The sequence below is a fragment of the Carassius auratus genome, unplaced genomic scaffold (genome assembly GCF_003368295.1).
Source record: "Carassius auratus strain Wakin unplaced genomic scaffold, ASM336829v1 scaf_tig00039046, whole genome shotgun sequence".
In the NCBI taxonomy this organism is placed as follows: Eukaryota; Metazoa; Chordata; class Actinopteri; order Cypriniformes; family Cyprinidae; genus Carassius; species Carassius auratus.
In genome coordinates this window covers 3,512-26,072 of record NW_020526484.1, presented here as the reverse complement: position 1 = coordinate 26,072, position 22,561 = coordinate 3,512, and the positions used below count along the sequence as shown (strand labels likewise).

The following is a 22,561-nucleotide window of genomic DNA, read 5'->3' as shown; positions in this document are numbered from 1 at the left end:
CTGGGTAGTACCCTCCCCTGTCTACAACGTCACCGGGCCTCGTCCCGATCGGACCTGACGAAAGTACGGCATGGCTCGTAACTCCCAAACGGATTGGTCCGCAAGAGCCACGTGCCTTATGACACCGGAATCCTTGGCTCGGAGCCGAACGAGACGCAGTCTCAGATTGGCCCGTCCCTCTGACGAAATTTTCGGGTATTTTGGATTTTTGTCGAAATACTTCTTTTGCAACCTGGCGCCAGGTATTTGGCCCAGTCCCACCCAAATCAGCACAGAAAAGCTTCTCTGAGTCTGAGTGTCAATAAAATCATCCAAAAATAGAGGAAATTTCCATTCACCTTGGCGAGGGACCTCAAAAACGTGCTAAGGGGCGTGTCCGAGGTGGCTCGAATGCTATAACTCCAGGAAGGAGTGAGATCCCTTCACCCAATCGGCACACCTGTGCAGGGCTCAGTCCGAGGCCAGGCGAAAAGGGACGCGCGACAGGCCACTAGGTGGCGCCGTAAGCTGAAAAATAGGGAAAAATGTAATGTAAATGGACAATCAAACAAAGATAAAAACACCTGCAACACTGCGGGATGGTAGTACCCTCCCCTGTCTGCAACGTCACCGGGCCTTGTCCCGATCGGCCTGACGGTGGAACTGCAGCGACGGAAAGTACGGCATCGCTCGTAACTCCCAAACGGTTGGTCGCAGAGCCACGTGCCTTATGTCACCGGAATCCTTGGCTCGAGCCGAACGAGACGCAGGTCTCAGATTGGCCCGTCGCTCTGACGAAATTTTCGGGTATTTTGGATTTTGTCGAAAACCTTCTTTTGCAACCTGGCGCCAGGTATTTGGCCCAGTCCCACCCAAATCAGCACAGAAAGCTTCTCTGGAGTCTGAGTGTCAATAATCATCCAAAAAAGAGGAAATTTCCATTCACCTTGGCGAGGGGACCTCAAAGCGTGCTAAGGTGGCGTGTCCGAGGTGGCTCGAATGGCTATAACTCCAGGAAGGAGTGAGATCCCTTCACCCAAATCGGCACACCTGTGCAGGGGCTCAGTCCGAGGCCAGGTGAAAAAAGGGCGCGGCGACAGGCCACTAGGTGTCACTGTAAGCGACAACAAAATTAATACGAATCGAAAAAAAGGACAACCAAACAACATGGAGACAGTTACAGCTAGGCTGCAGTCAGTCCAATCTACTTTCAAAGTAAGGTCTGCGCTATGTTCGAACTAAACTACCCACCAGGGTCCGATTTTTCAAGAGCGCAAGTGACTTTGTTTCACAGGCGCACAACACATATCTCGCATGTGACAGAACTCCCCATTCTGAAAGGAAAATAAATAAAAAACTGTAAAAACCTCTTCTGCTTTGCTTCACCAACAATTTCAGGGGAGAGCGCGAACGCAGTCCCCCACTACCATAAATTATGCAGTCGAGATTCCCGCATTTGGGGAATTCGCAGGGGTCAGCATGGCCGGAGTGCAATGGACAAGCCTCGCCCTGGGTGAACCGCCTTCTTGATCATGGTGTCTCCCCTGCCAGGTAAGTATGAAGGCCCAGGCGGTCAGCCAGAGGTGTGATTTGCATCTCTACCATCCTCACCAACGGTTAGCCCTCCGCCCCCCCTCCAGGAAAGGAAGGACGGGTGCCTTCCGTTACTGGCCTGGAAACTGCCAAGCTCATGGGCCGGTGCTTCCCAACGCCAGTTTTAGATGACTCTCTTTAAACAAACACACCTGATTCGATGCGTCACCTCGTCTGTGAAAGACTTCAAGACCTCAGGTGGGTGCATCGTTAGTGGAAGAGTCCAAGACCCCAGGTGGACACATCAGGAAAAAAGTTTGCAATAAACCACAGCATCTGCAATGGCAGCTCTCATTCCTTGTTCTGCTATTCGACACAATAAATGGCAATCCCCAAAAAGGGAAAGCACACCGTTCCTGGAGACACTGCAATACCAGGCCGATGCATGGAGTGGACGGAGCAAGCCCCGGCTCCAGCTCCGTGATCTAAAAATCCATTTAATATGTAGTCCCCGGACGGGGGACGTATCAGATATTAAACTGATAAGAACAGATTTTTTTTTTTTTTTTTTATTAAACCAAAATATACATTCCATCAGAAAGTATAACCATCAATCCAACACATTCTTACTTTGCTCTTATACCTTCTTAGAAACAGGCTAAATAGACCTTTGTATTACTTTGCATAACCGTGGCATTTTAAGCTACAGACAGAATAAACATTTATTTATCAAAGCATTCTATATGTTCTTCAAAGGTGAAAATTCCATTACCCACAAAATAGATATTCCATGAAAAGAAAAAAACAGAAAGACAAACCCAAGCTAGAAAATTGGCTCTTTTGCTTACCCCACTCCGACTTTTGGCAACCCTCCCCACACTCTCTTTGTTTTTTCCTCCCCAAAACAGCATTTAAATGCTTTCACCTCAGTTACTATTTTACACAACAGTCGCAAAAACACAGTCTCTGACGCCAAACGAGGTATTTGCTTTCTTAAACAATCAGTTCTCCATTCCCACAGTACATGTTTCCCTTCTGAAACCACCACCCAAATTACTCTTCTTCTTTCCTTTACAAAGCCCTCCATCCCTTCCCCATAGAGGACTAGATTCCTTGTGATTTTCGGTCCCCCCCACCTTTCCCACCACATAGTCACTAACTTCCAGAATGTAACTGCCCCTGGACAGGACCAAAAGGTATGCTCTACAGTTTCGTCCTGGCCACATCCAACTGGGCACATTGGTGACCTCCCTGAGCCATGTCTGTATAGTCGCTCCCTCACAGGCAGCCGACCCAGCGCGGCCAACCAATTTAAATCTTTACAAAACCCAGTCAAATAAGTAGGCTGCAACATGGCCCAATCTACTCTATATGGTGGGACAATTTTCTCTGCCCCAGCCACTAGCTCGTCCCTCAATCTACTGTACAGCTGCCTATGCTGAAAGATCAAAGATTGCTCCAAACACCATGGTTTCCCCATTATGAAATCTGCCACTCTCTGATAGTAAGCCGGCCTATTTGTTGACCATGGCATTGTTGCCCTCCATGAGCTAATGGATCGCAATGGAAAAGCCAGCCAAAACTGGGCCAAAATTCTTGCATTATGCACTTCCTCTTGTATTGCTAATTGGGCAGAAGAGGAAAGGAAGATTGCATCCATTTTTAAGGGGATACAAGGAACCCCCCTCCCTCCCTCCTTCACATGGCAGTACATCTGTGTTCTCGCCACCATCTCAGTACCGTTATTCCAAAGAAAAGAAAAAACCAGCTTCTCCAACTTCCTACCATATAAAAAAGGTACAGGAAAAATATAGGCCAAATAATTCAGACTCGGGAGTAGGTCTGTCCTCACAACTTCCAGCCTACCCCACATCGATAGCCCCCTTAATTTCCACCTAGCTATCTTTGTTTGTGCTACTTTGAACCTAGCCATCCAGTTCTCCCGAGCACTATTCTTTCTGAAAAATCTGATCCCTAGGATCTTCAATCCCTCTGCACAAAAGTTATACCCACCTGGCACAACTGTTCTTTCTGCCCACTGGCCTGCAAACATTACAGAAGACTTACTCGCGTTTACACGCGCACCTGAAGCCTCGCAAAAGCCTTTAATGATTTTGCATACTGTCTCAAAGTCCAAATCTGAGGTTAGGAACAATGTCATATCGTCTGCATATGCAGACACCTTTGCACACGTACCCCTGCCTCCAGGTAAATGCATGCCTGTCAACGAATCAGCCACCCTCAAAGCTGCCATCAGGGGCTCTAGAGACAGAACATAGAGCAGAGGCGACAAAGGACACCCCTGTCGAACCCCACCCAACTGCTCCACCCTCCCTGAATAATATCCATTTATCCCTATCCTGCTTGAAACCCTACTATACAACAACTTTACCCATGACCTGAAGACTGGACCAAACCCCATACGCACCAAGGTGGCCATTAAAAAACCATGACTTACCCTGTCGAAAGCTTTCTCCTGGTCCAGGCTCAAAATCGCCAGAGGGAGCTGCCGCTGTTCCGCCCAGTACAGAATGTCTCTCACCAAAGCTAGGTTTAAAACGCCGGACCTACCCGGCACTCCGCAAGTTTGGTCTGGCTGCACTACCACCCCAATCACCTTCTTAAGCCGCTCTGTTATCACCTTGGCCAATACCTTGTAATCAGTTGTTAACAAGGTTATTGGCCTCCAGTTTGTTAACTCCTCCTTATTACCTTTCTTGTGTACCAATGTCACCAAACCCATTCTCATTGTCAATGGCAGCTCTCCTCTTTCTATGCTTTCCTGATAGACACAGACTAGCTCTGAGCCTATCCAGGGCAAAACTGTCCTATAAAACTCCGCTGGGAGGCCGTCACAACCTGGGGCTGTGCCCCCTTTGAGTGAGGATATCGCAGAGCTTACTTCCTGCAGTGACAAGGGACCTTCCAATGCTTCCCTCTCCTCCTCTTCCAGAGTTTTCTCCAATGCATCCAAGAACTTGTCCCCGGAACAACCCGTAGAACCTCTACAGCTAAATAGCTCCCTGTAAAAGTCCTCAACAACTCTCAACATCCCCTCTACAGTTGCTTCAACCCCTCCATCCTTCCTCAAACCCTCTATGAAACTACGCTTTTGCCGGCTCCGCACGGTGGAGAAGAAAAACCTTGTTGGCCTTTCATCTAAAAGGCGTTTTTGTGCACCTGACCACAACAAAAATGACTTGGCTTCATTCCAGTAAAAATCCTTCATAGCCCCTTGAAGGTACCTGGCCCTAGCCCACCCATCTGTTGTTCCCAATGCACCCCCTCCATATAGCAATTGCAATTCCTCAGACCACCTACCTACTTTAGCCCGCATACACCTCGCCTTCTCTCTACCCCAACTATGACAGAAAAGGGCCACACGATCTTTAAAACCTTCCCACCACGCGGCATAAGTCTCAAACAGACTCTGCAGATTTTTCCACCCAGCCACTAAATTATAGAGAGCTACACAGAAGGTTCTGTCCTTTAGAAAGGAGGTGTTAAACCTCCACACACCCCTCCCTCTCTTCATGCCCCCGACCTCTGCCCACACCCCCACTAAACAGTGATCCGAGCACCACATTGGAATCTGTGTATAGTTTCGTAGCCTCACATGTCCCGGGAAGAATAAGTAATCCAGCCTGGAAGACTCCTGCTTGCTATTTCGCCATGTATAGGTGGGCTCTTGACCTCCTGCCCCCCGGAAGGAGTCTTGCAAAGAAAACCCAGCAACCAAAAGAGCCAATTCTTTACCCGAATCATTATCAAGGGACATATTGAAATCCCCTCCCATAAGTAGCAATCTATTTGTAAACAAGACTGGTGCCAAGTTATCTAAAAACCCCTTCCTATCCCCCAACTTACTTGGTACATACACATTAACAAAACGAAAAGCCACCCCCCTCCACCTGGCATCCACCACCACCACTCTCCCTGGAACCACCACATTAGCAGATTCAATTATGAATTCCCAGGAATAAAACAAAATGCCCACACCATCCGATCTTACATTCCCTACTCCCCAACAGGAAGGCCCCACCTCCCACCCCGCAGAAAAAACAGATACATCTTCTTTTCCTTGTAAATGGCATTCTTGTAAAAAACAAACATCAAAAGGCAACATCTTTAAAGAAAGATAAATTGAAGTCCTCCTCTGTACCATTTTAAGCCCCCTTGTATTTAATGTTGCCACCCTTAAACAAACCATAAAAAAGCAAAAGAAACCCTGAGTTGCCCTTCCAAAATTCACATACTCCCCTTACCCAAAACCCTTTTTCCCTCTACCTTTCCCAACTGATACTTCCATCCATTCCTCCCCTTCTCCCCTCCCCCCTTCCTCTTCCTCCCCTTTGCCCCCTTCCCCATACTCTTACTCAGAATTGATTTAACCTTTCTCAAGACACCTTCATTTCCCTTTTTCCCCTTTGCCCCTTCATCCTCTAAACACCTCCCCTCGATGTCCATCTCACCTCCCTCTTCCCAGTCTTGTCTGGTTCCTGGTTCTTGAGTCTGGAATTTGCTGCATTTCTGCTCTCTTTCCCCAGCCCCCCCCCCCTCAAAAGGCCTCCGTCTCCTTATACCTTGACCCACGTCAATGTTCAGCACGTCCTCTTGCTGCTTGCCCCCACTGCTTGACGTCTCTGCTACCTCCTGCTCTGTCTCCTCATAGATCCCACAAAGAACCTCTGCCACATCTATTTCAGACCACACTTGTGAAGGTGCCAACTGATGTGCCTCTTCCTCACCTCCTCTTTGTTCTGACCCATCTCCTATTTCCTCTGCTTGCTCATTCAAGTCTTTTCTGTGGTTTAAACCTGAGGGCCCTGCCTTCTGGCCATCTCCTTCCTCTGATACATTCATCAGCAGACTTTCAAAATCTGCTTGCAAGTCCGGTCCTTCTTTAAAAAGGCTGGCATAAGATCTCTGTTTCTTAGGGCACACTCTGAACAGATGATCTTTTCCCCCACATAGGCTGCAGGTCTTTGGCTCTGGACAGTCTGTGGCCATGTGCTCCACTGATCCACAAAAACGGCACCGCTGCCCTGCACAATCTGCCTTTACATGCCCACGAGCACCACACCTTCTGCAATACAATGGCTGACCCGGATAGTGAAGGAATCCTCTGTTTGATCCTATGAAAAAGGATCCTGGAGGGTGGACAAGTCCCCCTGGCAATGCTGGATCTGCCCGCAGTTTCACCAAATATCTCCGTTTACCTGTCCAGATACCAAACCGATCTTTCAGGCGCTCTCCCCCTTTCACTGTCTCGCAGTATCTGGCCAGAAAGGTTAAAACATCTCCATCCTCCACAAAAGGGTTATAAAGGTGAATTATCAAGGGCAAAAAGTCCTGTGCAAATGCTGGATGTAGCTGGAGGCCCTTCAAACGCTGATGATCTTTCTTCTTTTCCCAAGCCTCAAAAAACGCAACGCAATCCCTTAACTGAAAAAAGGTTAAATCCATAAATCCAGAAGATGAAAAATCTTGCAGACAAAAAACCAAAGAAGCTGGAACTCCAAAAATTTCCCTTAACAGTTCAGTCACCACGAAGTCACGTCCAAATCTCTTTTTCACCTCTGCATCCGAATCCACCTTGAGTTGTAGCCTGACAGTGTTCTTCAGCCGCACCACCATGGTCGGCAAAGGTGTATCTACTCTCGCTGAATCCATTTGGTTTGATCACACTTGATCTTAGCCAAAAGGCCGAGAAGCGATGCTGCTAAGACGCAGCAGGGAGGAAGCCGGACACGGCGATGCCCATCTCGGCTTTGGTAAGTTTTGGGAGACCTAAAAACGCTGGGGGATGGTACCCTGATAGCACACATACATCTAGGAGACGTCTATTTGACATATGAATTTACATCTGCAAGATGTAGTTTTAAGGCTGTTTGCTCATCTGCAATACGTCTATTGGACGTCTCCTTTTAGCAGTGTTTGGAAGGTTACTTTGGAAATGTAATAGGTTACAGATTACAAGTTACCCTGTTTAAAATGTTATAGTAGTATAACTTTTTCAATTACTTTATTAAAGTAATGTAACTAATTACTTTTGAGTACTTTTAGATTACTTTTCTAAATTTGTGAAAATTAAATAATAATAAATAAAAACATATACATCAACTCAAATACAGTTATCTAATAAGCATGTGTCATTCCTGTATAATAAACTCCTGAAACATTGGTGTTTTTTTAAACTGCTGTCTCTTTGTATATGATATGATAGGTAAAATGCATGACGTGACACAGAGCAGTTCTAGAAATGATGTTTATGTGCTCATGTACTCCTATATTGAGGCGGCAGAGGCTGACAACACTGCAAGCTTCAGTAGGCCTATTTGTATTAAATGAAACTGCATGTTTTTGCCATTAATTTACAGGAAGGGCGGACTGGGAAAAACAAAAAATTCTGTTAAAATTCTGGAAATTATTAGGGCGTATGTCTCAGAACAGTCAGTGCAATTTGGGAAAGAAATCAGTGAAATCTGTATGTGGATGTGTGTAAATATTCAAATGTAATTGCCTTTGTAATCGTTAAAAATTTCATAAGTAACTTTAATTTAATTACTAATTTTTTCTTCGTAACTGTAACTAATTACAGTTACATTCATTTTGTAATTAAATTACGTAATGCTGTTACATGTAACTAGTTACTCCCCAACACTGCCTTTTAGATGTCAGATAGATGTCAATTAGATGTCTTTTAGATGTTTATGATTTAGAAGGTATATAAAACTGACATCTGAAAGGCGTATGTCAGACGTTTGTAGATGGCAGATGCTTTCCAGATCAACAGTTCTTTAACAGACATCTTGCAGACGTAAGTGTGCTATCTGGGTAGTACCCTCCCCTGTCTACAACGTCACCGGGCCTCGTCCCGATCGGCCTGACGGAAAGTACGGCATGGCTCGTAACTCCCAAACGGTTGGTCGCAGAGCCACGTGCCTTATGACACCGGAATCCTTGGCTCGAGCCGAACGAGACGCAGGTCTCAGATTGGCCCGTCGCTCTGACGAAATTTTCGGGTATTTTGGATTTTGTCGAAAACCTTCTTTTGCAACCTGGCGCCAGGTATTTGGCCCAGTCCCACCCAAATCAGCACAGAAAGCTTCTCTGGAGTCTGAGTGTCAATAATCATCCAAAAATAGAGGAAATTTCCATTCACCTTGGCGAGGGGACCTCAAAACGTGCTAAGGTGGCGTGTCCGAGGTGGCTCGAATGGCTATAACTCCAGGAAGGAGTGAGATCCCTTCACCCAAATCGGCACACCTGTGCAGGGGCTCAGTCCGAGGCCAGGCGAAAAGGGACGCGGCGACAGGCCACTAGGTGGCGCCGTAAGCTGAAAAATAGGGAAAATGTAATGTAAATGGACAATCAAACAAAGATGAAAACACCTGCAACACTGCGGGATGGTAGTACCCTCCCCTGTCTGCAACGTCACCGGGCCTTGTCCCGATCGGCCTGACGGTGGAACTGCAGCGACGGAAAGTACGGCATCGCTCGTAACTCCCAAACGGTTGGTCGCAGAGCCACGTGCCTTATGTCACCGGAATCCTTGGCTCGAGCCGAACGAGACGCAGGTCTCAGATTGGCCCGTCGCTCTGACGAAATTTTCGGGTATTTTGGATTTTGTCGAAAACCTTCTTTTGCAACCTGGCGCCAGGTATTTGGCCCAGTCCCACCCAAATCAGCACAGAAAGCTTCTCTGGAGTCTGAGTGTCAATAATCATCCAAAAATAGAGGAAATTTCCATTCACCTTGGCGAGGGGACCTCAAAGCGTGCTAAGGTGGCGTGTCCGAGGTGGCTCGAATGGCTATAACTCCAGGAAGGAGTGAGATCCCTTCACCCAAATCGGCACACCTGTGCAGGGGCTCAGTCCGAGGCCAGGTGAAAAAGGGCGCGGCGACAGGCCACTAGGTGTCGCTGTAAGCGACAACAAAATTAATACGAATCGAAAAAAAGGACAACCAAACAACATGGAGACAGTTACAGCTAGGCTGCAGTCAGTCCAATCTACTTTCAAAGTAAGGTCTGCGCTATGTTCGAACTAAACTACCCACCAGGGTCCGATTTTTCAAGAGCGCAAGTGACTTTGTTTCACAGGCGCACAACACAAATCTCGCATGTGACAGAACTCCCCATTCTGAAAGGAAAATAAATAAAAAACTGTAAAAACCTCTTCTGCTTTGTTTCACCAACAATTTCAGGGGAGAGCGCGAACGCAGTCCCCCACTACCATAAATTATGCAGTCGAGATTCCCGCATTTGGGGAATTCGCAGGGGTCAGCATGGCCGGAGTGCAATGGACAAGCCTCGCCCTGGGTGAACCGCCTTCTTGATCATGGTGTCTCCCCTGCCAGGTAAGTATGAAGGCCCAGGCGGTCAGCCAGAGGTGTGATTTGCATCTCTACCATCCTCACCAACGGTTAGCCCTCCGCCCCCCCTCCAGGAAAGGAAGGACGGGTGCCTTCCGTTACTGGCCTGGAAACTGCCAAGCTCATGGGCCGGTGCTTCCCAACGCCAGTTTTAGATGACTCTCTTTAAACAAACACACCTGATTCGATGCGTCACCTCGTCTGTGAAAGACTTCAAGACCTCAGGTGGGTGCATCGTTAGTGGAAGAGTCCAAGACCCCAGGTGGACACATCAGGAAAAAAGTTTGCAATAAACCACAGCATCTGCAACGGCAGCTCTCATTCCTTGTTCTGCTATTCGACACAATAAATGGCAATCCCCAAAAAGGGAAAGCACACCGTTCCTGGAGACACTGCAATACCAGGCCGATGCATGGAGTGGACGGAGCAAGCCCCGGCTCCAGCTCCGTGATCTAAAAATCCATTTAATATGTAGTCCCCGGATGGGGGACGTATCAGATATTAAACTGATAAGAACAGATACTACACTTGATCTTAGCCAAAAGGCCGAGAAGCGATGCTGCTAAGACGCAGCAGGGAGGAAGCCGGACACGGCGATGCCCATCTCGGCTTTGGTAAGTTTTGGGAGACCTAAAAACGCTGGGGGATGGTACCCTGATAGCACACATACATCTAGGAGACGTCTATTTGACATATGAATTTACATCTGCAAGATGTAGTTTTAAGGCTGTTTGCTCATCTGCAATACGTCTATTGGACGTCTCCTTTTAGCAGTGTTTGGAAGGTTACTTTGGAAATGTAATAGGTTACAGATTACAAGTTACCCTGTTTAAAATGTTATAGTAGTATAACTTTTTCAATTACTTTATTAAAGTAATGTAACTAATTACTTTTGAGTACTTTTAGATTACTTTTCTAAATTTGTGAAAATTAAATAATAATAAATAAAAACATATACATCAACTCAAATACAGTTATCTAATAAGCATGTGTCATTCCTGTATAATAAACTCCTGAAACATTGGTGTTTTTTTAAACTGCTGTCTCTTTGTATATGATATGATAGGTAAAATGCATGACGTGACACAGAGCAGTTCTAGAAATGATGTTTATGTGCTCATGTACTCCTATATTGAGGCGGCAGAGGCTGACAACACTGCAAGCTTCAGTAGGCCTATTTGTATTAAATGAAACTGCATGTTTTTGCCATTAATTTACAGGAAGGGCGGACTGGGAAAAACAAAAAATTCTGTTAAAATTCTGGAAATTATTAGGGCGTATGTCTCAGAACAGTCAGTGCAATTTGGGAAAGAAATCAGTGAAATCTGTATGTGGATGTGTGTAAATATTCAAATGTAATTGCCTTTGTAATCGTTAAAAATTTCATAAGTAACTTTAATTTAATTACTAATTTTTTCTTCGTAACTGTAACTAATTACAGTTACATTCATTTTGTAATTAAATTACGTAATGCTGTTACATGTAACTAGTTACTCCCCAACACTGCCTTTTAGATGTCAGATAGATGTCAATTAGATGTCTTTTAGATGTTTATGATTTAGAAGGTATATAAAACTGACATCTGAAAGGCGTATGTCAGACGTTTGTAGATGGCAGATGCTTTCCAGATCAACAGTTCTTTAACAGACATCTTGCAGACGTAAGTGTGCTATCTGGGTAGTACCCTCCCCTGTCTACAACGTCACCGGGCCTCGTCCCGATCGGCCTGACGGAAAGTACGGCATGGCTCGTAACTCCCAAACGGTTGGTCGCAGAGCCACGTGCCTTATGACACCGGAATCCTTGGCTCGAGCCGAACGAGACGCAGGTCTCAGATTGGCCCGTCGCTCTGACGAAATTTTCGGGTATTTTGGATTTTGTCGAAAACCTTCTTTTGCAACCTGGCGCCAGGTATTTGGCCCAGTCCCACCCAAATCAGCACAGAAAGCTTCTCTGGAGTCTGAGTGTCAATAATCATCCAAAAATAGAGGAAATTTCCATTCACCTTGGCGAGGGGACCTCAAAACGTGCTAAGGTGGCGTGTCCGAGGTGGCTCGAATGGCTATAACTCCAGGAAGGAGTGAGATCCCTTCACCCAAATCGGCACACCTGTGCAGGGGCTCAGTCCGAGGCCAGGCGAAAAGGGACGCGGCGACAGGCCACTAGGTGGCGCCGTAAGCTGAAAAATAGGGAAAATGTAATGTAAATGGACAATCAAACAAAGATGAAAACACCTGCAACACTGCGGGATGGTAGTACCCTCCCCTGTCTGCAACGTCACCGGGCCTTGTCCCGATCGGCCTGACGGTGGAACTGCAGCGACGGAAAGTACGGCATCGCTCGTAACTCCCAAACGGTTGGTCGCAGAGCCACGTGCCTTATGTCACCGGAATCCTTGGCTCGAGCCGAACGAGACGCAGGTCTCAGATTGGCCCGTCGCTCTGACGAAATTTTCGGGTATTTTGGATTTTGTCGAAAACCTTCTTTTGCAACCTGGCGCCAGGTATTTGGCCCAGTCCCACCCAAATCAGCACAGAAAGCTTCTCTGGAGTCTGAGTGTCAATAATCATCCAAAAATAGAGGAAATTTCCATTCACCTTGGCGAGGGGACCTCAAAGCGTGCTAAGGTGGCGTGTCCGAGGTGGCTCGAATGGCTATAACTCCAGGAAGGAGTGAGATCCCTTCACCCAAATCGGCACACCTGTGCAGGGGCTCAGTCCGAGGCCAGGTGAAAAAGGGCGCGGCGACAGGCCACTAGGTGTCGCTGTAAGCGACAACAAAATTAATACGAATCGAAAAAAAGGACAACCAAACAACATGGAGACAGTTACAGCTAGGCTGCAGTCAGTCCAATCTACTTTCAAAGTAAGGTCTGCGCTATGTTCGAACTAAACTACCCACCAGGGTCCGATTTTTCAAGAGCGCAAGTGACTTTGTTTCACAGGCGCACAACACAAATCTCGCATGTGACAGAACTCCCCATTCTGAAAGGAAAATAAATAAAAAACTGTAAAAACCTCTTCTGCTTTGTTTCACCAACAATTTCAGGGGAGAGCGCGAACGCAGTCCCCCACTACCATAAATTATGCAGTCGAGATTCCCGCATTTGGGGAATTCGCAGGGGTCAGCATGGCCGGAGTGCAATGGACAAGCCTCGCCCTGGGTGAACCGCCTTCTTGATCATGGTGTCTCCCCTGCCAGGTAAGTATGAAGGCCCAGGCGGTCAGCCAGAGGTGTGATTTGCATCTCTACCATCCTCACCAACGGTTAGCCCTCCGCCCCCCCTCCAGGAAAGGAAGGACGGGTGCCTTCCGTTACTGGCCTGGAAACTGCCAAGCTCATGGGCCGGTGCTTCCCAACGCCAGTTTTAGATGACTCTCTTTAAACAAACACACCTGATTCGATGCGTCACCTCGTCTGTGAAAGACTTCAAGACCTCAGGTGGGTGCATCGTTAGTGGAAGAGTCCAAGACCCCAGGTGGACACATCAGGAAAAAAGTTTGCAATAAACCACAGCATCTGCAACGGCAGCTCTCATTCCTTGTTCTGCTATTCGACACAATAAATGGCAATCCCCAAAAAGGGAAAGCACACCGTTCCTGGAGACACTGCAATACCAGGCCGATGCATGGAGTGGACGGAGCAAGCCCCGGCTCCAGCTCCGTGATCTAAAAATCCATTTAATATGTAGTCCCCGGATGGGGGACGTATCAGATATTAAACTGATAAGAACAGATTTTTCTTTCGAAAAAGTTTTATTGTCACCATTTACATTTTTTCCATTTGCATTTTTTCTTTTTCACACAACATTTTCTTTTTAATCACACATTAAAACAAGCAATATAATATATAATAAATACACATGGTAAAATGAAAGAAACAATCATTTTTAAAAAGCATTTGATTAAAACCACAGTGTTTTGCTTGTTTTTAAAAGTCCATTATTGAGGTGTGTTTAAAAGGTGCGGTCAGTTCCAAAAGTAAAATACAAATTTTAAAAAAAGCAAACAAGCCTCGTATATATATGTTAATAAAACCTCTTTCATAATAAAACAATAAAAAACACCAATTAAAAATCATCTATTGTGCAAGACCGGGGGTGAGTCCTTATCAAGTGGGTCATCACCCCACTCTCCAGAACAGGGACATGAGATGCTACTTTATGGACTCAGCGGAGATCCCCTCTCCTCCGGCCCGCTGGCCCGCTGTTCCCGTAGCCAGAGTGGTGAGGGTGCATCTACGGGCGGCCAGGGTCGGTGCCTGCCGGGACCCTCTCCGTGCGACCCCGGCCCCCCCGTCCGAATATCGTCGTCCGGTACCCCTGCAGCATTGATGTTACCTTTAGCTCGCATGCATGGAGGGTTACCGTAACGCGCTTCCCCACCAGCAGGTTTCTGGTGGCCCAGATGGCATCCTTGATGACGTTGAGGGTGAGCCAGAGCGAGGTAAATTTCTGTGCCGTCAAGTCCTTCAAGCCCCGGCCCACCCCAAGGATGGCGAGCTGGTACCCGAACTGGGCCCCACCCGCTGGTAGGCACGGGAAATACAGGGGGCCGGTCTTGGCCCACAGGTCCCGCGCAGTGCTGCACTCCCAGAGCAGGTGGTGGACGGTCTCCGGGGAATTGCAGCCGGACCGCGGGCAGATGGGGTTTTTGGCCATGCCTCTGGAGTGCATAACCGCCCTGACCGGGAGGATCTCATGAGCCACCATCCACGATAAGTCCTTGTGCCTGTTCTGGAGAGCGGGGTGAGCCGCGTTCCGCCAAACCTGTTTGGCCTCACTTGGTGTGAGGCCCGGAACTGGACTCACCGGTTCCCGGTCCTGCACAACAGAGATGAGAGACTTGTGTTGAGTTAAAATGGTGACATCTTCACTCTCTAAAAGGTATTTCTTTAAAAACTTTTTTATAAAACTGTACTCTTTGGGCAAGTTAAAAGACACTGGGGTTTTCAAGTCCACTGGTAAAATTTTCAGTGTTCGTAGGTAAGACCCCATCCAAAATCGCGCCATTGCAGCCGTCTTGTTTTCTTTGGATGGGGTCGTGGCATAACTAATGTGCAGGGCGGTGAAGCGGCTGCCTAAAAACAGGTGGGGGTCTGGGAGGCCTTTTCCACCGTTCTCCGGCCTTTTCTTGATGGTCTCCCTCTTCAGGCGCTCCCACTTGGACCCCCACAGGAAGTAAAACACCGCCCTCTCCAGTTTCCCCAGGAACCACCGAGGGGGGCTAAAAACAGAACAGACAAGTAAAATCAGAGGTAAAATCACAGATTTAAAAATTAAAACCTTGCCTTCCATCGTCATCTGTCTTAGTCCCCAAAACCCCAGTCTTTTCCTAACTTTCCCTAACAAGTCAGTCCAGTTTTCCCGTCCACCCCCGTCTTTATCAAATTTAACGCCTAAAATCTTAAAATCGTTGTCTTTAAAAACCAAATCAAGTCCTCCTGTGTCCACGTCTCCCCACGGCCCGAAGAGCTGGGCCTCGGACTTGTTTCTATTGAGTTTGGCGCCCGAGGCCCGACCGTACCAGTCAGTCAAGTCCAGTGCTCTTCGTATTGATAAAACGTCTGTGGCTAAAAGAGTTACGTCGTCCATATATAAAACACAGGTCGCCGTCAGTCCCCCCGTCCCAGGAACGTCCAGTCCTTTGATCCATTTGTCCCTTCTCAAGATCTGTGCCAGTGGCTCGATGCAAGCCACATACAGAAGAGGAGATAAAGGACATCCCTGACGGACACCACTGTGTATGTTCACAGCTTTGGAAAGATGCCCATTTATTAGAATTTTGCTGACTATTCCCTTGTACAGCAGTCCCACCCAGGCTATAAACCTCTTTGGAAACCCCATTTTCTCCAGAACCTGGAAGAGGTACTGGTGCGAGACTCGATCAAATGCTTTTTCAAAATCTAAATTTAGGACTACTAGCCGAATATTTCTGTCTCTCGCGTAACAGATGGCGTCTCTAATCAGCACTAGGTTGTCTGTTATCTTTCTTCCGGGCACAGAACAAGCTTGATCCGGGTGAATCACGTCCTCTAAAACAGTTGACATGCGTGTTGCTAAAACTTTGCTAAAAAGTTTATAATCGAAATTTAAAAGTGTTATGGGTCTCCAGTTTTTTAAGTCAGTCCGGTCACCTTTTTTGTGAAGTAAAGAAACTATCCCTATTCTAAAACTGTCTGGAAGTCTGTCGAGGGTCTCAAACTCTTTAAAAACTGTCAAAAGCTCTTGTCCTAAAATGTCCCAAAATGTTAGATAAAACTCCAGGGGAAGTCCATCCACTCCTGGGGACTTCCCCTTTTTAAAACCTCCAAGAGCTTTTTGGGTTTCTAAAATGTTCAAATCTTGGGCTAAAATCTCATTTTGACAGTCGACCCTTTTCTCAACAAAATTTAAAACTTCTTTTACGGTGTCTGAGTGTACCTTTTTAAAACTATATAAAGCCCCATAAAATTTTTCCACATCCTCTAAAATCTCTTTTGTTGTGTTAACCTCCCTATCCCCTGTTTTAACCCTGGTTAACCCCCCACCCCTTGTTATTATTTTCTTAAAAAAATATCTGGTACACTTTTCCCCTTCTTCAATTTCTCTCTCTTTGCTTCTTAAAAGGACCCCTTTACTTTCTATATTGGCTAAAACTGACATTTCCTTTTTTACATCCTGGATTTCATTGTTAAAATCAAAACCATTATTTAAAAGATTAAAATACCTTTGTAGTCTTTTTTGCAACCCCAACATGCATTTCTTTTCCCTACTCTTCTTTTCTTTCCCTATCTTTCTAAAAAACTGTCTCGTCCGGTCCTTTACCATCTCCCACCACTGTGCACGTGTATCATAAAAGTCTTGGAGGGTCTGCCATTGGCTGAACTGTTCCCTATATTCTAAAATTACATTCTTGTCTTCCAACAGGGAACAGTTCAGCTTCCACAGCCCTCCCCCTACCGTCACACCCATGGGCAGTGAAAGGGTGCAAGACAGCATCATGTGATCAGAGAAAAAAAGGGGGGTTAATGTAGCATCGGTTGGCGGGCAGTCCCTTGTAAACACGTAGTCGATTCGAGAGGCTTTGGTACCATCACCACTGAACCAGGTGAAGCCCTCCTCTCTTTGATGCAAAATTTTAAAACAGTCGACTAAATTAAAATCTCTGACTAAACCCTGCAATAAAACCGACGTTTTGTCCACTCTGAAATCCTCCCCTACCCTTTTCCTGTCTGTTTTAGATAAAACACAATTAAAATCCCCTGCTACCATTAGGGGAGCCCTACCTAGCATGTGGGGTTGCAAGTCTTCTAAAAGCTCATATCTTTCGTTCTTTTCCGTAAAACCATATACATTAAGAACATTAAAATCCCTGTCTAAAAAGGTCAGATTTACTAAAAGTGCCCGGCCTTGCCTCACCACAGTGCTGCCCTTCACCAAGATGTTAGGATTATTAATTAAAACCGCAACTCCGTCGTTTTTGTTAAAATTTGATCCGCTCCATATGGAGGCTCCTGCGGACCATAGCTCTTCCATTTTTGTGTACCTAGTTAAAAAGGGCAGAGAACACTCTTGTAATAAAAACAAATCTGACTTAAAAGATTTTAAAAGGGACAAAATACTCTGTGCTCTAATGGTGGACCTCACACTTCTGACATTGATAGTAGAGATGGTGAGGGCCATGAGCAGTAGGGTTAAAAAGGTATGAGGCATTTAAAACAGAAGACAATAAAAAGACTACAAAAATATGATTAAAATCATGTTACATCTTGTAGCATTTGTCTTTCCTTTTCCCCAGATGAGCTGAGGTCAGGAGGGCAAATGCCTGTCGCTTCAGAGGCCACAGAGGGAACCTCTTGTGGCTCCTTTGGCGATGATGCTGTTAGCTTAATGTGCAAAAAGGAAACCTCATTTGGGGACTCTAGGGGCCACATGCGCTCCAGATCTACCGAGTCGGAACTATCGAGCTTATATGCTGCCCTAGATTTTTTCTCCTCCGTTACAATCAGAGGAGACCCCGCAGGTCTTTTTTGCACCTGAGCATTAGGGAGTGAACACTGTGTCTCACTCCCGGTGGATTCTTCCACCCCATCCGAAACTGTTACCAGTGACTCTTCCTCACTTTCCTCTCCTTCCATTACCATTTCCTGTTCCGTTGCCTCCGCCCCTGTGGCCGCCCCACTTCCTCCTTCCTGCCCAATCCCTGAGGCCGGCTGGGAATTTGAAATTCCCGCCAAAACCTCAGGGACCGCCTCCTCTCTCCTTTGTTCCTTCGTTTGTTGCCCATGTGGGGCGGCCATTTTTAGCTTGTTGGCAAAACTTTTAGGGCAGTCTCTGTAGAGATGGTTTGTTTCTCCACAAAGATTGCACCGTCTGCCATTGGTACAGTCATCAAAACTGTGACCAATTTCTCTACACTTCCCACAGATTAACTCTTGGCATGCTTCAGCTAGATGACCAAACCTTCCACACTTTCTGCAGAGTTTGGGCATTCCTTGATAATGTATGTAGCCTCTGTTCTCTCCGAGCACAATCATGGAAGGCAGATGCTTCAGGCCCTGGTAGCCCCCAGCGTCTTCCCATTGTTTAATGGGAATTCGCCAGGAGCATGTCCAAATGCCATCTTCATCTAACACTTTGACAGGCTGGCCTCGAACAGTGCAAAATCTACCCAACCAAACACAAATATCATCTCCAGTCACGGTTTCATTGAACATCCTGACAATCACAGTTTTAAGTGTGTTATCAGAAAGTTTCTCAACAGTGAACATGGAGAACTGGGCTTTAACTGATTCAAACCTTTGCCAAAAGTCATTAAGTAGGGAAGCGGTTTTAAAACTAACATCAAATCCTTTGTTCAAGGGCAGAGTCATCAAACAATTCAGGTCGTCACATTTAAAAGCTAGGGTCTTTTGGATCAGCTTCCTGGAAAAGTCCATACGGGACATTCCCAGGAGCTTCCCCTCACCCTGCCTGAATAAAAAACGCACGCTGTGGTGCCTCCGCACGCCGGCACGGGCAGCCGACATGATGGAGGCACCAACAGCCTAAAAACTTAAAACAACAATAAATACAACAATAAATAACAAAATAAATAATTAAAAGACCTCACCTTAAAACTTGTTGGAGCCCGAAGCAGCAGAGTTCAATATACCTCTCGAAGTTGTGTGACTCAAGATATGAAACGATCTCGAGTCAGGAAACCTCCAAGAGGCGATCGCAGTCTCAACCGTCCGACAAGATACTTGATCTTAGCCAAAAGGCCGAGAAGCGATGCTGCTAAGACGCAGCAGGGAGGAAGCCGGACACGGCGATGCCCATCTCGGCTTTGGTAAGTTTTGGGAGACCTAAAAACGCTGGGGGATGGTACCCTGATAGCACACATACATCTAGGAGACGTCTATTTGACATATGAATTTACATCTGCAAGATGTAGTTTTAAGGCTGTTTGCTCATCTGCAATACGTCTATTGGACGTCTCCTTTTAGCAGTGTTTGGAAGGTTACTTTGGAAATGTAATAGGTTACAGATTACAAGTTACCCTGTTTAAAATGTTATAGTAGTATAACTTTTTCAATTACTTTATTAAAGTAATGTAACTAATTACTTTTGAGTACTTTTAGATTACTTTTCTAAATTTGTGAAAATTAAATAATAATAAATAAAAACATATACATCAACTCAAATACAGTTATCTAATAAGCATGTGTCATTCCTGTATAATAAACTCCTGAAACATTGGTGTTTTTTTAAACTGCTGTCTCTTTGTATATGATATGATAGGTAAAATGCATGACGTGACACAGAGCAGTTCTAGAAATGATGTTTATGTGCTCATGTACTCCTATATTGAGGCGGCAGAGGCTGACAACACTGCAAGCTTCAGTAGGCCTATTTGTATTAAATGAAACTGCATGTTTTTGCCATTAATTTACAGGAAGGGCGGACTGGGAAAAACAAAAAATTCTGTTAAAATTCTGGAAATTATTAGGGCGTATGTCTCAGAACAGTCAGTGCAATTTGGGAAAGAAATCAGTGAAATCTGTATGTGGATGTGTGTAAATATTCAAATGTAATTGCCTTTGTAATCGTTAAAAATTTCATAAGTAACTTTAATTTAATTACTAATTTTTTCTTCGTAACTGTAACTAATTACAGTTACATTCATTTTGTAATTAAATTACGTAATGCTGTTACATGTAACTAGTTACTCCCCAACACTGCCTTTTAGATGTCAGATAGATGTCAATTAGATGTCTTTTAGATGTTTATGATTTAGAAGGTATATAAAACTGACATCTGAAAGGCGTATGTCAGACGTTTGTAGATGGCAGATGCTTTCCAGATCAACAGTTCTTTAACAGACATCTTGCAGACGTAAGTGTGCTATCTGGGTAGTACCCTCCCCTGTCTACAACGTCACCGGGCCTCGTCCCGATCGGCCTGACGGAAAGTACGGCATGGCTCGTAACTCCCAAACGGTTGGTCGCAGAGCCACGTGCCTTATGACACCGGAATCCTTGGCTCGAGCCGAACGAGACGCAGGTCTCAGATTGGCCCGTCGCTCTGACGAAATTTTCGGGTATTTTGGATTTTGTCGAAAACCTTCTTTTGCAACCTGGCGCCAGGTATTTGGCCCAGTCCCACCCAAATCAGCACAGAAAGCTTCTCTGGAGTCTGAGTGTCAATAATCATCCAAAAATAGAGGAAATTTCCATTCACCTTGGCGAGGGGACCTCAAAACGTGCTAAGGTGGCGTGTCCGAGGTGGCTCGAATGGCTATAACTCCAGGAAGGAGTGAGATCCCTTCACCCAAATCGGCACACCTGTGCAGGGGCTCAGTCCGAGGCCAGGCGAAAAGGGACGCGGCGACAGGCCACTAGGTGGCGCCGTAAGCTGAAAAATAGGGAAAATGTAATGTAAATGGACAATCAAACAAAGATGAAAACACCTGCAACACTGCGGGATGGTAGTACCCTCCCCTGTCTGCAACGTCACCGGGCCTTGTCCCGATCGGCCTGACGGTGGAACTGCAGCGACGGAAAGTACGGCATCGCTCGTAACTCCCAAACGGTTGGTCGCAGAGCCACGTGCCTTATGTCACCGGAATCCTTGGCTCGAGCCGAACGAGACGCAGGTCTCAGATTGGCCCGTCGCTCTGACGAAATTTTCGGGTATTTTGGATTTTGTCGAAAACCTTCTTTTGCAACCTGGCGCCAGGTATTTGGCCCAGTCCCACCCAAATCAGCACAGAAAGCTTCTCTGGAGTCTGAGTGTCAATAATCATCCAAAAATAGAGGAAATTTCCATTCACCTTGGCGAGGGGACCTCAAAGCGTGCTAAGGTGGCGTGTCCGAGGTGGCTCGAATGGCTATAACTCCAGGAAGGAGTGAGATCCCTTCACCCAAATCGGCACACCTGTGCAGGGGCTCAGTCCGAGGCCAGGTGAAAAAGGGCGCGGCGACAGGCCACTAGGTGTCGCTGTAAGCGACAACAAAATTAATACGAATCGAAAAAAAGGACAACCAAACAACATGGAGACAGTTACAGCTAGGCTGCAGTCAGTCCAATCTACTTTCAAAGTAAGGTCTGCGCTATGTTCGAACTAAACTACCCACCAGGGTCCGATTTTTCAAGAGCGCAAGTGACTTTGTTTCACAGGCGCACAACACAAATCTCGCATGTGACAGAACTCCCCATTCTGAAAGGAAAATAAATAAAAAACTGTAAAAACCTCTTCTGCTTTGTTTCACCAACAATTTCAGGGGAGAGCGCGAACGCAGTCCCCCACTACCATAAATTATGCAGTCGAGATTCCCGCATTTGGGGAATTCGCAGGGGTCAGCATGGCCGGAGTGCAATGGACAAGCCTCGCCCTGGGTGAACCGCCTTCTTGATCATGGTGTCTCCCCTGCCAGGTAAGTATGAAGGCCCAGGCGGTCAGCCAGAGGTGTGATTTGCATCTCTACCATCCTCACCAACGGTTAGCCCTCCGCCCCCCCTCCAGGAAAGGAAGGACGGGTGCCTTCCGTTACTGGCCTGGAAACTGCCAAGCTCATGGGCCGGTGCTTCCCAACGCCAGTTTTAGATGACTCTCTTTAAACAAACACACCTGATTCGATGCGTCACCTCGTCTGTGAAAGACTTCAAGACCTCAGGTGGGTGCATCGTTAGTGGAAGAGTCCAAGACCCCAGGTGGACACATCAGGAAAAAAGTTTGCAATAAACCACAGCATCTGCAATGGCAGCTCTCATTCCTTGTTCTGCTATTCGACACAATAAATGGCAATCCCCAAAAAGGGAAAGCACACCGTTCCTGGAGACACTGCAATACCAGGCCGATGCATGGAGTGGACGGAGCAAGCCCCGGCTCCAGCTCCGTGATCTAAAAATCCATTTAATATGTAGTCCCCGGATGGGGGACGTATCAGATATTAAACTGATAAGAACAGATTTTTTTTCTTTCGAAAAAGTTTTATTGTCACCATTTACATTTTTTCCATTTGCATTTTTTCTTTTTCACACAACATTTTCTTTTTAATCACACATTAAAACAAGCAATATAATATATAATAAATACACATGGTAAAATGAAAGAAACAATCATTTTTAAAAAGCATTTGATTAAAACCACAGTGTTTTGCTTGTTTTTAAAAGTCCATTATTGAGGTGTGTTTAAAAGGTGCGGTCAGT

At 46.1% G+C, this 22,561-nt stretch overlaps 6 non-coding genes and 2 pseudogenes across 6 annotated transcripts; all 8 read right to left on the bottom strand.

Moving 5' to 3' along the window:
• Nucleotides 1–1,374: 1,374 nt before the first annotated feature.
• Nucleotides 1,375–1,538, bottom strand: LOC113083663 (U1 spliceosomal RNA). The gene has a single exon (XR_003283323.1). It is a non-coding gene; the product is annotated as a U1 spliceosomal RNA (small nuclear RNA).
• Nucleotides 1,539–1,912: 374 nt separating this feature from the next.
• Nucleotides 1,913–2,098, bottom strand: LOC113083660 (U2 spliceosomal RNA). Its single transcript, XR_003283320.1, has one exon. It is a non-coding gene; the product is annotated as a U2 spliceosomal RNA (small nuclear RNA).
• A 7,619-nt stretch (nt 2,099–9,717) lies between these two features.
• On the bottom strand, nt 9,718–9,881 carry LOC113083662 (U1 spliceosomal RNA). Its single transcript, XR_003283322.1, has one exon. It is a non-coding gene; the product is annotated as a U1 spliceosomal RNA (small nuclear RNA).
• A 374-nt stretch (nt 9,882–10,255) lies between these two features.
• On the bottom strand, nt 10,256–10,446 carry LOC113083664 (U2 spliceosomal RNA). The gene has a single exon (XR_003283324.1). It is a non-coding gene; the product is annotated as a U2 spliceosomal RNA (small nuclear RNA).
• Nucleotides 10,447–12,933: 2,487 nt separating this feature from the next.
• On the bottom strand, nt 12,934–13,097 carry LOC113083661 (U1 spliceosomal RNA). The gene has a single exon (XR_003283321.1). It is a non-coding gene; the product is annotated as a U1 spliceosomal RNA (small nuclear RNA).
• Nucleotides 13,098–13,471: 374 nt separating this feature from the next.
• On the bottom strand, nt 13,472–13,645 carry LOC113083658 (uncharacterized; annotated as a pseudogene).
• A 7,985-nt stretch (nt 13,646–21,630) lies between these two features.
• LOC113083657 (U1 spliceosomal RNA) lies at nt 21,631–21,794 on the bottom strand. The gene has a single exon (XR_003283319.1). It is a non-coding gene; the product is annotated as a U1 spliceosomal RNA (small nuclear RNA).
• A 374-nt stretch (nt 21,795–22,168) lies between these two features.
• Nucleotides 22,169–22,345, bottom strand: LOC113083659 (uncharacterized; annotated as a pseudogene).
• Between the last annotated feature and the right edge of the window lie 216 nt (nt 22,346–22,561).